This window comes from Bos indicus x Bos taurus, chromosome 12, assembly GCF_003369695.1.
Source record: "Bos indicus x Bos taurus breed Angus x Brahman F1 hybrid chromosome 12, Bos_hybrid_MaternalHap_v2.0, whole genome shotgun sequence".
NCBI classification, from domain to species: Eukaryota; Metazoa; Chordata; class Mammalia; order Artiodactyla; family Bovidae; genus Bos; species Bos indicus x Bos taurus.
Window position 1 is genome coordinate 82,630,740 of NC_040087.1, and position 16,996 is coordinate 82,647,735.

The following is a 16,996-nucleotide window of genomic DNA, read 5'->3' on the forward strand; positions in this document are numbered from 1 at the left end:
CGAACTGGTAACTGCATCTTTATAGGCTAAGATCAAATACAAACATGTATATGTTTCTGAGCATCTACAGTCTATTTATAGCTTGAAACTAAATGGCCAGTGGAGGAGGATGAGAACAGATGCCAACAGGAACCTAAGAGAAGATAGTCTTTCAAACGAATGTTCTAGCATTTGCTTGGGTTAAGAAAGCCCAACAAATAAACACTTTCCAAGCACGCTTCTATGGCTATAGTTAGCTAGTTTTGGTTAAACGTTTTTGCATATGTGTAAAAATAGAAACATTTAAAAAAATCAGAAACCACAATAATGTATATTTCTATGGTCCATTGCGCTAATTTCACTGACAGAAGTCAAGAAATATCCACATTCCACGACGACACTCTATGAACCCTGTCTGGGCCCTCCAAGAGGAATTTTTTGTTTTTTTCTGCTGAAGACAAAATAAGTCTTTTGTATGTAAGAATATAATTTCTAAGCTTTTTTTTTTTTTTTTTACCATTTTTCTGACATCTTTTCTGTGCATGTGAACTGAAATCTTGTATGTTGGAACCAAACCAAATGTTTAATTAAAAAGTGAAATGAATATTCCTTTATATCTCACTTCTTTCATCTCAGCCCCAAAGAGGCGAGAGTGGGAGGTGACAAGATGATAAATTAGAAAGCCAGAAGCCTGGCCATCTCCAGGGAGTCACAACCTCCACATTTACCCCCAGGCGGCACTGCTGGCTATCCCACCCGTGAGCCCGTGTCCCAGAGGGGCTGGAGATGGGGCTTCAGCAGGCAGGGCGATTGACTCTTTATATAACAGCCAGTTATTTTCCTCATTTAACACACATCTCAAAGATTCTGAGACTTGGCACCTGCCTCTAACATTAAGAACTAACAACTGACACTCATTGTCAGGGTATTACTCCATTGCTAGGAGTAGATGTGCTCTGCCCTAATACGCTTCCTTTTTTCCTAGGCCTTCTGTTCCATAAAAGATGTTCCTGGGCACCAGAGTCAATGTCTGCAAAGGCTGCACAGAATTCTGCGGTTAAGCAAAGCACTGATCCATTCCGCATCAAGCAAATCTCACTGGAGATCTTCATGTGCTGCTGTCTGTTGCCAGGGGGTGCATATCGTAGGTGGGAAATTTTACACATTTTACAGTGGTATCCAGTATTATATACATGAAACTATGTACATTGATAATGAAAAGTTATCATGGTTTTTAAATTAGATTTTGCTTTTCTCTCAACTCATATTTCTTAAGGTTAAATCGTTCTAAGAATTCATTTTCTTCTAAAGGTGCTTTACAGACTGTATCAAATTTAGCCTTAAATGTAAGAACTCTTTGACTAATGGCGGCATAATCTAATCATGGGTATTCAGTTCAGTTCAGTTCAGTTGCTCAGTTGTGTCCGATTCTTTGCAACCCCATGAACCACAGCATGCCAGGCCTCCCTGTCCATTACCAACTCCCAGAGCTTACCCAAATTCATGTGCATTGAGTCAGTGATGCCATCCAACCATCTCATCCTCTGTTGTCCCCTTTTCCTCCTGCCCTCAATCTTTCCCAGCATCAGGGTTTTTTCAAATGAGTCAGTCCTTTGCATCAGGTGGCCAAAGTATTGGAGTTTCAGCTTCAGCATCAGTCCTTCCAATGAACATTCAGAACTGATTTCCTTTAGGATGGACTGGTTGGATCTCCTTGCAGTCCAAGGGACTCTCAAGAGTCTTCTCCAACACCACAGTTCAAAAGCATCAATTCTTCCACACTCAGCTTTCTTTATAGTCCAACTCTCACATCCATACATGACTTCTGGAAAAACCGTAGCCTTGAATAGACACATCTTTGTCGGCAAAGTAATGTCTCTGCTTTTTAATACACTGTCTAGGTTGCTCATAACTTTCCTTCCAATGAGCAAGCATCTTTTAATTTCATGGCTGCAATCACCATCCACAGTGATTTCGGAGCCCAGAAAAAATGAAGTCAGCCACTGTTTCCACTGTTTCCCCATCTATTTGCCATGAAGTGATGGGACCAGATGCCATGATCTTAGTTTTTTTTTTTTTTTTTTCGTTTTCTTTTTTTTTTTTTTTTTTTTATTCTTCCAATTTTATTTTATTTTTAAACTTTACATAATTGTATTAGTTTTGCCAAATATCAAAGTGAATCCGCCACAGGTATACATGTGTTCCCCATTCCGAACCCTCCTCCCTCCTCCCTCCCCATACCATCCCTCTGGGTCGTCCCAGTGCACTAGCCCCAAGCATCCAGTATCGTGCATCGAACCTGGACTGGCATCTCATTTCATACATGATATTTTACATCTTAGTTTTTTGAATGTCGAGCTTTAAGCCAACTTTTTCACTCTCCTCTTTCACTTTCATCAAGAAGCTCTTTAGTTCTTCTCACTTTCTGCCATAGGGGTGGTGTCATCTGCGTATCTGAGGTTATTGATCTTTCTCCTGGCAATCTTGATTCCAGCTTGTGCTTCTTCCAGCCCAGCGTTTCTCATGATGTATTCTGCATATAAGTTAAATAAGCAGGGTGACAATATACAGCCTTGATGTACTCCTTTTCCTATTTACAACCAGTCTGTTGTTCCATGTCCAGTTCTAACTGTTGCTTCCTGACCTGTATACAGGTTTCTCAAGAGGCAGGTCAGGTGGTCTGGTCATGGGTATTAGAAGGAAATAAATGATATTGACTTTGTCTTTAATATTACTTATTATATTTTTAAAAAGAATCAGTTGGCATGTGAGGACACATCTTTGAATATTGACTGTGGGACTTAAAAGTCAACATGTTACAAAGTCTGAATATACTGCTTTGCTTGTAACTGACCAACTAAAAGACCAAACTTCAGAGAATTATTTTGTTAAAAGGGACCATAACACAGAACCTTGACCAAACCTATGGAGCAGGCCCCAAGCCCTCCAATTTATCATTAGCGTTTTTTCTGTTTTGGTTGTACCACTCAGCCTCTGGGATGTTAGTTCTCCCACCAGAGACTGAACCCTCGCCACTTGTGTGGGAAGCATGGAGTCCTAACCACTGGACCACCAGGGAAGTCCTGACTGACAATCTTAAAAGTAGAAATAATTTATGTTCCTTAAAAAAATAGATCAAATTAAATTATTTTTGAGAAAATTGTATTCTTCCTATTGGATAGAAAAAATTAAAGATAAAATTTAAATGCCCTTTTATTAAAACTATCATGAGCATGAAGTAAATAAAATTGGGTGAAATCATGCTATAATTTGCATAAAGATTTGATGTCATGTCACTTATGAACTAAATTGCTGAAGACAATATTAGACTTACTGCCAAGTTGAAGAAAATGAGATTTTAGAAACATTTATTTCTAAAATGCTTTAAGAAACATTTAATTCTGTATTGAACTTCCAAAACCCTGTATTCTACGTAAAATCATTCTAACAACCTCCTTTATGAAGCAGGAAGAATAAGAAATGTATCCTTTTCTTGCATGTGTATTTTGTCTCCAACTAGGTCAGAGACAGTTTTACGAAGTTGTGTCTGCATTTTTTTCTTTTAATTTACCCATAGCAGTGCCTATGTCACTAAGTACGGCCTACGAGTTTTCAAACCACGTTCTTTGAAACTTGATTTTAAGATCCAGTGAAATTCTCAGTTGCACTCAGTGAAGAGGCATGTGACACAGATGTACACTTTCACTTCTGAAAGACTAGGGTTTGAACTATGCCTCCAGTTCTTTCAAAGCGCTCTCACTGTTTCATGTCCTCTCACTTCTGTGTAGTAAGATTTCATAAAAATTTTCACAAGCCACCTATAAAGGAACAGCAGCACACTCAGTCCTATTTCATTCTTTATGTTCTTAGAAAATCAAGATACTGAAATTCACAATAAAAATTAAATTATCTTCTTCTCATTTATGGCATAATTTTTTATGATTAATGAAAATAAAGTACCAATTAGGAAGCTTACATTATCAATATTGCATTTAGCAAGAGAAACAGCTATATGGGAAGCAAATAAGGTCATTGAAAAGTCAAATACTTTAAACCATCAGTAAAATTTGTATACGATTCAGCGATCAATATTCTGGAACTACTAACCTCAGTAACTGTCAGGCTAAGAAAAGTCATGTGACTGTCCCTCACCTCTGTCTTGTACCAAGTAAATGCTCTTGATGAATGCAATCAAGAAACAAATTGCTGATGCTTTACAACTCAGAGAAGAAAAGCGCTGAACACTTTGGTGAGCTGCAGCGATTCTTGTTTCAATTTAACCCAACTCTAACTTATTAAAATTTACTTGCAATTACCTGAGGGGAGGCCATTATGCCAAAAAGTCTGATTCCATTCAACAAATATTTACTGGTTCCAAGAAGAAGAACTGCCATGGTAAACCTTAACATCCGGAGGAGAAAGAGCAACACTTAAGTCCAGAACACGGCAGAGCGAAGGAAGGGCAGAGGTGTGATGCTGTAAGCATCTGGGACCGTGACCTGCCGCTGCCACGCTGGGCAGAGTGGCTAACCCACTTGAGTTCTGGGCCTGAGTTTCCGCACTTTAACACTGGCAACTGTTAGGAAAAATATGAGAATAAAACAAAATAACGTGTGGACAGATGTTTCTTTTCAGCAGCATAAGCTGATCAGATATATTTTTATAATTCCAGATACAGAACACTTAGTACTTTTAGATAAAATAAACATATTAAAAAGACCTTTTAACAAAGGATCACAAGAGATGACTATAAACAATTACATGCCAATGAAATGGACAACAGGCTGTTTTGATTCTCAGAGGAATTATTAAAAAGTAAACAATTATTCTAAAACAAGCTAGAATCACTGAGTCTTAGCTGGAAGAATCTAATAGTCCCTAACTCAAGTTATTTTGGGCTTCCCAGGTGGCACCAGTGACTAAAAAAACCTGCCTGTCAAGGCAGGAGACATAAGAGACATTTGCTTGATCCCTGGGAACTGGGAAGATCCCCTGGAGGAGGAAACGGCAACGCACTCCAGTGTGCTTGCCTGGAGAATCCCGTGGACAGAGGAGCCCAGTGGGCTGCAGTCCATGGCACCGCTAAGATATATGTAGTTATTCCCAAGCTATTGACTTCTTAAGTTATTTCTCTCTTGATTTGACAGATAGCATAGAAAAGTTTAAAATGTTAAAATGTTTAAAAGTTAAAGTTTAAAGCTTTCAATGCTTTAAAAATCAACTATTTTCACTGATTCAAGTACGAAAGGAAGATGAAGCTCTGTCTCCTCTCTTAGGCAGACAGTAAGCCTCACGTTGTGCATTGCAGACAGCAGAGTAAAAGACTATTCTGGCTGGAGCTGGTCATAAACATCTGGTAATGGTCATGTGCTGCAAACCTTAGGGATGTCAGGGTATTTTCCTTCATTGCTCAGCTATGATCCCTTCCCAATAAAAACAGAGCTTGATTTGACTAAACATTTCATTTCTAGAAAGCTAGATAGCATATTCAAAAGCAGAGTCATTACTTTGCCAACAAAGGTTCATCTAGTCAAGGCTATGGTTTTTCCAGTGGTCATGTATGGATGTGAGAGTTGGACTGTGAAGAAGGCTGAGCACCGAAGAATTGATGCTTTTGAACTGTGGTGTTGGTGAAAACTCTTGAGAGTCCCTTGGACTGCAAGGAGATCCAACCAGTCCATTCTGAAGGAGATCAGCCCTGGGATTTCTTTGGAGGGAATGATGCTAAAGCTGAAACTCCAGTACTTTGGCCACCTCATGCAAAGAGTTGACTCATTGGAAAAGACTCTGATGCTGGGAGGGATTGGGGGCAGGAGGAGAAGGGGATGACAGAGGATGAGATGGCTGGATGGCATCACTGACTCGATGGACGTGAGTCTGAGTGAACTCCGGGAGTTGGTGATGGACAGGGAGGCCTGGCGTGCTGCGATTCATGGGGTCACAAAGAGTCGGACATGACTGAGCGACTGATCTGATCTGATCTGATCTGATCCTTCAGAAGTATTCATATACATGGATATACGTCTGCTATTGTGCCCCTCACGCAATCCATGTGTTGAGGCCCCACCTCTGATCTGGTGGAATCCGGCCATGGAACCTTGGGTGGTAACTCGGTTTGGATGAGGTCCTAATGGTGGGGCCTCAAGTGAGATCGGTATTTTACAAGAAGAAGTGGAGTGTGCTCATCTTCCCTTTTTCTCTTTCCTTCTTTCTGTTTTCTTTCTCTCTCTTTCCACCCCCGCCCCCTCTCCATTCACACACACACTCCATGAAAAGACAGAGCAAGAAGACGGCTGTCTGCAAGCAAGGAAGAGGGCCCTCACCAGGAACTGCATCTGCTGGTTGCTGGCACCTTGATCTCCTAGCCTCTGGACCTGGAGAAATACATATCTGCTGGTTAAGATGCCCAGTCCATGGTATTTTGTTATAGCAGCCCGAGTGCGCAAATGTGTCTCTTGCAGCATTAATTACAAAACAGATGAAGGCGGAAAAACCTAAATGCGCCTTAATGGTCAATGGCTAAATGGGTTATTTTATACACACACAATGGAATCTGATACAGACACAAGCACTACTAAGATGATCCTATAGGGATCACAGAAGGGTGCCAAAGAAATATCTTCGATGGAAAAATTTAATATGATTATAAAGCTTATATAAACATAGCCATATTTACCCACACAAAAGGGTAATATCAAATTATTAATAATAGTTATCCAGGATAATTTGAGGGGCAACTTTCACTTTATATTTTTTTCCCATTTTGCATCAATCAAAGTATTACAGAGTATATAGTGCTTTCACAATATATGACCAAGAAGGAAAACTAGGTCACAGAGCTGGAAAACTGTTCTTCAGAAACTATATAATGAAAGGTGGATAATGGCGTTTTGACATTAAGCCACTCTTTATCTGAACCCTACTGATAAAGCTATCCACCCTACTTGGAGATGCTGAGAGATAAACCCATGGTTCACTAGACCTAGTATTTGAAGTTGTTACCATCCAGAAAAATGAAACAAAATGTTCTTACAAGAGAACCAGGAGGGGCACTCGATTCCGAGAGAGGAGACCAAAAGAGCTGATGCATGAGAGGCATACAGAAGGATGGGCTGCAAATCCCTGAAGATTCCACTCAAATCCCGCTCGTGTTCACTGATACATGCGGAAAGCACTGTGCTTTGGTTCCTTACACAGCCTTCTGTTTGCAAACGTAAGACGCTAATTACCAAAGGGGATCAGATGCCTGGTGTTCTTGACAGAGAGTTTATTGTAGATTTGTAGGGGTACGTGGTGGCTCGATGATAAAGAATCTGCCTGAAACACAGGAGGCCCGGGTTAGATCCCTGGATTGGGAAGATCCCCTGGAGAAGGGAATGACAACCCACTCTAGTATTCCTGCCTGGAGAATCAGAGGAGCCTGGCGGGCTATGGGGGTCCATGGGGTCGCAAAGAGTCGGACACGACTGAGCAACTGTGACTTCACAAACATTTGCTTCTCAAATCAGCATTTTAAAGGTGCCCTTGAGGAGCCAAGTAAAAAACTTATGAAAATAAGTACAATTATAACAATTTTATTTTAGAAACTGCTAGAGAAATTATCAGAGAAGCTATTGTCTCAGCTCAATGAAATGGACACAATTAAATCAGAAAGTAAGAGAGCTTGAGGGAGAAATTATGGCCTCACAGAGGCTCTTTATTTAGAGCTGTTCAATCAACACTATGTAGGAACTCATAGATGGAGCAACACAAACCCAAAGCCTTCACCCTGTGCAAACATACATGTCTCTCTGGATTTCTTTTTAATAAAGGAGCAGAAATGCTAGGAGAAATGAAAAGGAAATCAGTACAATACTCTATAAATCTCTGGTACATGATGCCTCTTGCGATAGAGAAGATTTCAGGTCTGTAGAACCATACTCTTTGGGGAGATCAATTATTGTACTAACTTTATGAAAAAAACAAATATTTCAAAAATAAAAGATTAATACAATTATGTTTGAGAGTGCACCCTCAAGTTACAAAGAAAGCTCTGTCCTCGTAGGCAGCAGGCACCCTCACGGTGGATCTGACATTGTATGGACACAGAAGACTTGTCATGAGCTCTGAATTTTGAACCATGAATCACTCACCAAAGAAAGTGTTTGCAAAATACAGTATTCTGAACTGGCAGGCAATGTGGTATGAAGAGCAACAATCTACAGTTTAGAATCTTTAATTTCCCCCGTTAACTATCTGATCATATCCTTAACCATTTGAGTGTATTTGAGTGTATTCGAGTGTATTTTTTCTCATGCATGAAAGAAAAGAGAAAAATGAGCTAGATTAAATTAAAATTTGGCTACAAAAGTATATAATCCTGCTTTGAAAAAGACAGGGATAAAAATATTGTTGTTGTTCAGTCGCTAAGTCATGTCAGACTCTCTGTGACTCCATGAACTGGAGCACGCCAGGCTTCCCTGTACTTCACTACCTCCTGGAGTTTGCTCAAACTTGTGTCCATTGAGTGATAATACTAAATTAGTCAATTTATTTTGAATATGTTATAAGCAAATTGATCATTCTAAGAGCAAGACCTCTAAAACATTTCTTTCATATTTGGATAGTATCACATCATCCAAAACATTTAATCTTTCATATAAGCAGTGGATGAAGTATAGATAACCTTTGGTCATTTTATTAATTTTGTTTATAAGTACACCTCAATTTAAGCACTCAAGAGTTGAGATTTTTTGCATTCAATCTCACTGGGTTATGACCATAGATTTATGTTGGAATCCCTACATAAACTTATTTGGTGGAAGTTCTCTGGCACCAGAGACAATCACAGAGACCCTTGGTTGGGTCAATTAACACAAATGTTTCCATAATAAGCCAAGAGGCATTTAGGACCTCGGGATCAATTAATTTGTAAGCCAAGCAACAATTTAAGAAAGTAGCTGGAGCATGTGAAGGGACAGTTAGTCCTTTAAAAAAGTAAGTTATATTACTGTAACCTTAAAAAGCATCTTCATGTGACATTTGAAGCTCTTACGAATTGCATTTGTGGTCAGGGAAACTGAGAAGCAAATCCAGTGAAATAAATGAAAATCATCTTTGCTTCCTATTTCAATTTCTAGAAAAAAAAAAGAAAGAAAGAACTGTACAGTTGAATGTTCAAATAACTACTGAGAGCTGAGACCACATGGCATTCTACAGTTTAATTAGCAGGACCAAAGTTTAGACCTTCTGTATCACCATGACTTTATCATTTGTTCCAGCAAATTCTTGCTCAAAGAAGATAAGGCTGTAAACCGGTAAATAACTTCACTGTTTGCTTCAGGAAGTTTCCCGAAAGCAACAGACTGCTCAGACAGCCCCTGTCTCTGAAGAAACAACTGTTTATTCATAAATGCTGGTTTTAAAACACTGACCTTTCTGGGTCTGGTCGTTCAGTTGTTAAATTGTGTCCAAGTCTTTGTAAACCATGAACTGCAGAGCTGCAGGTTTCCCTGCCCTTCCCTATCTCCGGGAGCTTGCTCAAACTCATGTCCATGGAGTAGGTGATGCCATCCAACCATCTCATCCTTGTTCCCTTCTCCTCCCACCTTCAATCATTCCCAGCATCAGGGTCTTTTCAAATGAGTCGGCTCTTCACATCAGGTGGTCAAAGTATTGGAGTTTCAGCATCAGTCTTTCCAAAGAATATTCAGGGTTGATTTCCATTAGGATTGACTGGTTTGATCTCATTGTTGTCCAAGGGACTCTCAAGAGTCCTCAGTCTTGAATAGAGTCACCCTGGCTTGTTTAACATTATGATGACACTTTTGATTTGGCAAGGTCTTTCAGGTAATTGATGTTCAGTATTCATTTTCTTACATAAGAAATGTATGTTTTTTAATGCATAATTCATTCTTTGTTGAAATGAATGTTAAGGTTACTAAATGAGATTTTCATTTCTATTTGGACTTTATTTTTATTTCCTCAGAGAATTCAACAATATCTAATTGATTACTCATTCTAATTAATGAGTATTTGGAAAGACTCAAAACACAAATGCTTCAGATTATTTACAAATGCAATACAATATATCAAGTAAGGTGAAAGAGACCTGTGAAACTACAGGTAATCATATTTTCCGTTAGGTACTAAATATTACATAATTAACAGCAGGCATTGTTCTTTGTGTTAATTTACTTAAAATTCATAAAACATTATGAAATTATTTAAATTATTATTTCTATAACACAGATTAAAGAAAAGAGACAGAGAACAGAATGGTTATGGAACTTGTCCAAGCAACAGAGAAAAGTCAAACAAAGAAAGTCTGGATTTTAAATCTGTGTTTAAACCACTATGCTATACTTAATCTCTTCCTTATGGTTAAACATTTACATTTATTTTTACTTTTTTTATTACTTTTTTTTTTTGCTTTGGAGAAACTAAAGAAACTCAGCCTTTTTTTTTTTTTAGTTTTCATTAAAACCTTAGATTTGGATAAGTTCATCATGAAATACTCACTGTTACATAGATTTTACAGCTGCATTAAGTATTAAAAATACATATTTGAGAAACATATAAGATTTTTAGAAGCAAATATACTCATTTCAGATTTCAAAATAAAATAATTTCTGACTTCTCACGAAAGTTACAGTTCCAGAGTTTCTCTAGAGTTTCATCGTATGGAGCAAACCAGGAGGATAAAAAGTTCTTCGGATCAAAGTCACTTTTTTATTCAAATGAGTTCTGAGTGTCAAAGGAACCGCTGATGCTGGCAGTTCCAGACTTCTGTGGAAGATGTCCTTCAAGTCGGTCCACGGAGCCAAGAGCGGACCAGCCACCCCACTTCCTAGATCACGTCCTCCCTTCTTGCCAAGGCTCTCTAGCCAGCGTCTCAGGTATCTGGTTATGTGAACTGACAATGCAGACTCCTCAGGACACCTGATGTATGATCACGGGCTGCCTTTTGGGAATTTCAAAATTCCTGGCACCATAACAGTCAGTCTCTTACGAACTTTTGCTTCATATCATCTCTGTCGTGTACTAGCTTTAAGCCCACATTAAAGAAATACCAACATTATAAGCATTTCCTATATTGTGAAATGTTTCTGTTATCTTAACATATTTGTCAAAGAGGACCCATTCTATCTAATTATTCTCTCCTCCACCTTAGTCTTCTTTATAAACGATTTTTCACTGGCATATATTTCATGTATATCCACTTTCTGGATATAACTGTGACATTCTGCTCTTTGGTGATTAGAATTGTTAAATAGTTAATTTATAAACTGAATTAAAGTGCTAGATGGGGTTTTAAATGAGATTGCTTCCAGAAAGAAAAAAAAAAACTTGTAGAGAAGAGAAGCAAATGCTTTTCTAATTATGTATATTACTAAATAACATCCTGAACTTCAAGAAGGATGTCATTATATATATTATATCATATAATAATTATGCTATATTCCTACTCTTTAAGCCTATTGCAAAGTAATACTTTAGATGTGAAATGTGGCAGTCATGTATTTGAAACTTGCCAGTACCTTTTTTTTTTTAAGTCAAAGTGATTATTTTTAAGAACTCAGGAAGAATTTAATATTGTGGAAAAAAAGATTCATTTTTGAAAGTCCTGCACAATTATTTCCATTCAATTTTTCTCTCTCTCTTCCCATTTCTTTCTTTAAGTTTTACCTTCATGAAAAGTGTTTGCAACACCACGCATAAGGAAGTATAACATCTTCAGGAAGATGTGCCATTTAAAGACTTTCTGGGAGCAGTGTGAAGAAGAGGCGAGAGCGACGCCTGGATCGACTTAAAGCCCGCACGCCGCTGCATCCCCGGGTCCAGCGCCTACGTCCCGCGGCTGCAGCCACCATGCCCAAGAGAAAAGCTGAAGGGGACGCTAAAGGAGATAAAGCCAAGGTGAAGGACGAACCACAGAGAAGATCTGCAAGGTTATCTGCTAAACCTGCTCCTCCAAAGCCAGAGCCCAAGCCTAAAAAGGCCCCTGCAAAGAAGGCAGAGAAGGTACCCAAAGGGAAAAAGGGGAAGGCTGATGCTGGCAAGGATGGGAATAACCCTGCAGAAAATGGAGATGCCAAAACAGACCAGGCACAGAAAGCTGAAGCTGCTGGAGATGCCAACTGAAGTGTGTGCATTTTTGATAACTGTGTACTTCTGGTGACTGTACAGTTTGAAATACTATTTTTTATCAAGTTTTATAAAAATGCAGAATTTTGTTTTACTTTTTTTTTTTTTAAGCTATGTTGTTAGCACACAGAACACTTCATTGTTGGTTTTTGGGGGAAGGGCACGTCACTAACAGAATGTCTCCGAAGCTGAATTGACGTGGGGGGAAAATACCTTCCCCGTCTAGTTTTGAGAGACTTCCTCTTGGTTCCCAGGAAGGAGGGATTCCTTGGTGTTGATGCACATGAGCCACCTTGGCACAAACACCTTGTGGTGTGGGGAGCTAAACTTTAGTTTTTATGTCCTCCTCTCCCTCTCCACCTCAGCACAGACTTGACTCCCCTAACCCAGAGACCTGTTGGAACCTGAACCCCGTGCTCCCCCAAAATTGATGACCAGTATGTCAGGCAATCTGGACTTTCTAGTGCCACCACTGAGATGGCATCCTTCAAAAGAGCAGCAGTTCCTTCCTTTAGACTGTGGCTCCTCAGAGTGATACTTCGGCCATTTTCATTTCCATTTCCTGAAAGTCAGGGTCGGCTTGTGAAAAGTTGTTAATCGACATGCTAAATGTGAAATGTCAACCCTCACTCTAAACTTTGCCTGTTCAGAGCATCACGTGAAGATTTCTTTGGGTTTTATAGTGGCTTTCTGATTTGGTAGTCCACTGAAAAAGGGAGTTTGAAAGTTGTATACTGTTAACGATTGTCTGCCCATGTCCTGCCTGAAATACCATGATTGTTTATGAAAAGTATCTTTAATAAAGCTGGATACAGTTTGGCTTGGAAAAAAAAAAGAATTTCTGGCCTTATGTAGTGCAAGGGAAAAAATATATATACATTTGAGTTGAGCCCAAACTCAATATTTGAAATATATATATATTATTGAAAAGAGTCATATATATATGAAAAGAGTCACTTTTCATAAAGAACTAAGCATGCTAATCTGTGGAGGGGAATTACTTTTCAAAACATGGAGACAACAGGTCAAAGCCAATCAGGCTCCTGAGAGCTACCGTCTTTCAGCAGGGAGCATTCCCACTGGTATCGTCCCGGTTTACCCTGGAGGACAGTGGGGCTGAGTGAGGAGGCTCAGGCTCATGGGCCTGTGGCTGGCAAGGGGGAGAGCTGGGCTGAAACCAACCCTGCTGGCTTCAGAGACCCTCTTTAATAACAACACTAATCTTGCCTCTCTGGAGGTTAAGCTTACTCATTAGCTAAATCACTCATTAGCTAAATCACTCATTTGCTAAGTCATTCATTTGCTAAATCATCCTCGCATATCTGCCTTGCAGTATTTTGACTCAAATTTGTTCTTCAGTAAAATTTCAAATTGCTACAAGTCATGAGTCTTTGGGGTCTCTACATAGAACAGCTACATTTGTTCATATGAAGGAACCACTCTCCATTTGTGTGTGTGTGTGTGTGTGTTTAGTTGCTCAGTCATGTCCGACACTGCGACACTTTGGACTGTAGCCCACCAGGCTCCTCTGTCCATGGGATTTTTCAGGCAAAAACACTGGAGTGGGTTGCGATTTCTTCCTCCAGGGGATCTTCCTGACCCAGGGATGGAACCCACATCTCCTGTGTCTCCTGCATTGCAGACAGATTCTTTAACCACTGAAACTAAAATAAATTATTTTAGGACAGAACTGAGCTTATATGAGATACGGTAAACTTTATAGCTCTACGTATTCACTAACAATAGGATTGCCAACAAGACTCTAATTTTAAACAAGATATACTGATGAAGGCATTCTAATATCCTTTGATTTAATATATCTACTAACTCTACTGTATTCTTTAAAAATATTTGAAAGAAAAACAAACAAGAGGGAAAAGGTTTTGATCATTTGATACTGAAGTAACCCTTTGATCTTAGTAAAGATTAAGATCTGAATCCTAGTATTTCTGACCACCCAAAGAGGTTCTGTGGTAGCATCTGGTTCTTTGAAAATGAAGATCTTCTCTTCTATTAAATACGATTAAACTGATCTGACAAACTGGATTGCTTGTTAATACCTTAAATTCGTCGTAAATGAAATACTATCTTGAAATTATTTGCTCAAAATAAACATTTGTCACAAAGACCTATCTGAAATGATTTAGAAGTCTAAACGTCTTTTCTGCTGTGGTTTCAAACTCTAGAGGAAAAAAGGAAGCCCAGTGACATTTTCTTTTCTATTAAAAATAGGCTATTATCATACAAAAGCGATCGTACAGACCCAGCCTCGAGCTATGTCACTTCACTGCAAAACACAAACAGATACACTGAATCCGACTTTTTAGGGGATTCTGTAATCCAATTAAAATGATCTGTTAGGCACCTTTTGGGTGAAAGTCAGTGGAGGATACAGGATGAAAACGACAGGCTGCCCTTGTCGAAGCGTCTCCTGCACAGCAGTTAAGAGTGGAAACCTGAGGGAAAGAAGGTGGGAGGCGCTCTGGGCGCTGAGGGGAAGGAACGGGCGGGTCCAAGGAGTGGTAGGAGCAACGCTTCCTGGCAAGGGAGATGCCTGCCGCGGGCCCTGCAGGACCAGGAGTGTGAGAGGCGTCCTCTGTTCCATGACCGTGTGGTTTTCACACGGTTCTACCTGATCAAGTCCTAGAAACACCATGAGCTCTGGTGGAAGTACAGGCTGCGGGCTCAGGTCACGTGGAAAGTGCTCCCTTATCCTTATTTCTGCCTTCTGCATGAACCTGATGATCTCAGCACGGCGGTTAATTTTACGTGTCTGCTTGGTCAGCGGCCAGTGTCCAGGTATTTGGCCAAACAGTCCAGATGTTACTGTGAAGGTGTTTGTTACATGACATTAACTTCTGACTCCACAGACTTTGGGCAAAGTAGATGATGTTCTATAACATGGGGTGGGGCAGGGTCACATTAAATTAGTTGAAGATCTTAAGAGAGAAAAGACTGAGGTCCCCAAAGAAGAGAGATTTCTGCCAGGAGACTGCCTATGGATTCAAGATTGCAACATCCACACTTCCCTGGTCTCCTGCCTGCCAGCCTGTGCAGCAGACTTTGGACTTGCCAGCCTTCATAACTGTGAGCCAGTTCTTTAAAACACGTCTCTCTCTCCTGTTCACACACACACACCCCCCTCATGGATCTCTTTGTGCTGTGCTTAGTTGCTCTGTCGTGTCCGGCTCTCTGTGACCCCATGGACTGTAGTCTGCCAGGCTCCTCTGTCCATGGGGATTCTCCAGGCAAGAATACTAGAGTGGGTTGTCATGCCCTCCTCCAGATTTTCCCAACCTAGGGATCAAACCCAGGTCTCCCGCATTGCAGTCAGATTCTTGACTGTGTGAGTCACCGGAGAAACCCTCTTTCTCTAGAGAATCCTAAATGATACGTTCAGGGACCCCAACGAGAATGTAGCTTTTCAACCAAGGAAGTTTGTAATATCCTTCTATGTTTACAGTGGAGCAGACAATTCAAATGTAGGAGTGAGAACATCCATGTTAAGTAAAAAAGAATGGAAAAAGAAAGAAACCACACCATTTCAAGTCAGGTAGGCAGCCAACTTTCATAAACAGATGTGAAATAAATAAGCCCTTTAAGCAGAAGCATTAACAAAAAGTATATAGGAAATGAATTTTCAGCCAGAGCTTAGGAAATGGCCTAGAATAACTGCCCTAGGAAAACAGAGATGCATTTTGGTCCAGATCAACATGGAAAATGGAGAGTGATCCTATTTGGAGGAAAAATCTGAGGGAATTTCAAGAGGCGAGGAGAAAAGGAATGTGAGCAAAACCAGTCCCAGGGCTGTTTCCTAGCCACGGGGGCCCAGTCCATCCGGATCAGTAATTCAAGCTGTGAACCACAATCTCCATCTCCTTCGCAATGAGCATCATTTTGTCATCTTCCTGGTCTCCACTCCATGGCTCTCTTTCAGAGAGGGCTTCCTCTGCTCCATGCTGAGGGTAACTCTTTCCAAATGGTTTTAGAGAGTCGGGCTTTTCCTGTAGTTGTTGGCGTATCGGTTTAGTGCCTGCCTGCTGAACAGTGCACAGGCTCCCACGTACAAACAAGCACTGGCTGAGTCTGTTTTCATTCATCTGACATCAAGGTGTGCACGTTACAAGATTACTCAGTATCTGTCAATTAATGAATGCATGAGTGAACGCTGTGTAGTCAGCATGATGAGCGGTGTGTGCTAACAGGTGAAATGCATATACGTCTCTGATTTCTTTGACTCTAAGACAACTTCATCCACTGCATTGTAAAGTTTCTGAAGTCTAGTTGTGTAATAAAATCCATAACTTGTCATACTTTGTGACTTTTTCTTAGTCCTATGATCGATGGGATATTTGGTGTGATGAAATGCAGTGTATACTTGGTATGAATCAGATTTCCACCTGTAACATAGAAAAAGTGAAAACTGAAAAGAAAGTGAAAGTTGCTCAGTCGTGTCCAACTCTTTGTAAGTCCATGGACTATACAGTCCATGAAATTCTCCAGGCCAGGATGCTGGAGTGGGTAGCCTTTCCTTTCTCCAGGGGATTTTCTCAACCCAGGGATCAAACCCAGGTCTCCCACATTGCAGGCGGATTCTTGACCAGCTGAGCCACAAGGGAAGCCAAAGAACACTGGAATGGGTAGCCTATCCCTTCTCCAGCGGATCTTCCTGACCCAGGAATCGAACTGGAGTCTCCTGCATTGCAGGCGGATTCTTTACCAACTGAGCTATTAGGGAAGCCCTGTAACTTAAAGTCTGATTTATTAAAACAACTAAAACAGCAATCATAAAGGGTATTTCTTACTGTTTCAATCTACAGATATAAATATGGGTCTTCAAAGGAAGAAACCACCAGGTAAAATTAACTTCAGGTTATTCGGGGAGTGGAAT

The 16,996-nt window shown here is 40.1% G+C and overlaps 1 protein-coding gene and 1 pseudogene across 3 annotated transcripts in view; one reads left to right on the forward strand and one right to left on the reverse strand.

Moving 5' to 3' along the window:
* Positions 1-16,996, reverse strand: part of FAM155A (family with sequence similarity 155 member A) — a 609,369-nt gene that overhangs the window by 236,878 nt on the left and 355,495 nt on the right. The window lies entirely within an intron of this gene.
* On the forward strand, positions 11,350-12,199 carry LOC113902549 (annotated as a pseudogene). The gene has a single exon (XR_003513859.1). The product of XR_003513859.1 is annotated as a non-histone chromosomal protein HMG-17 pseudogene (transcript).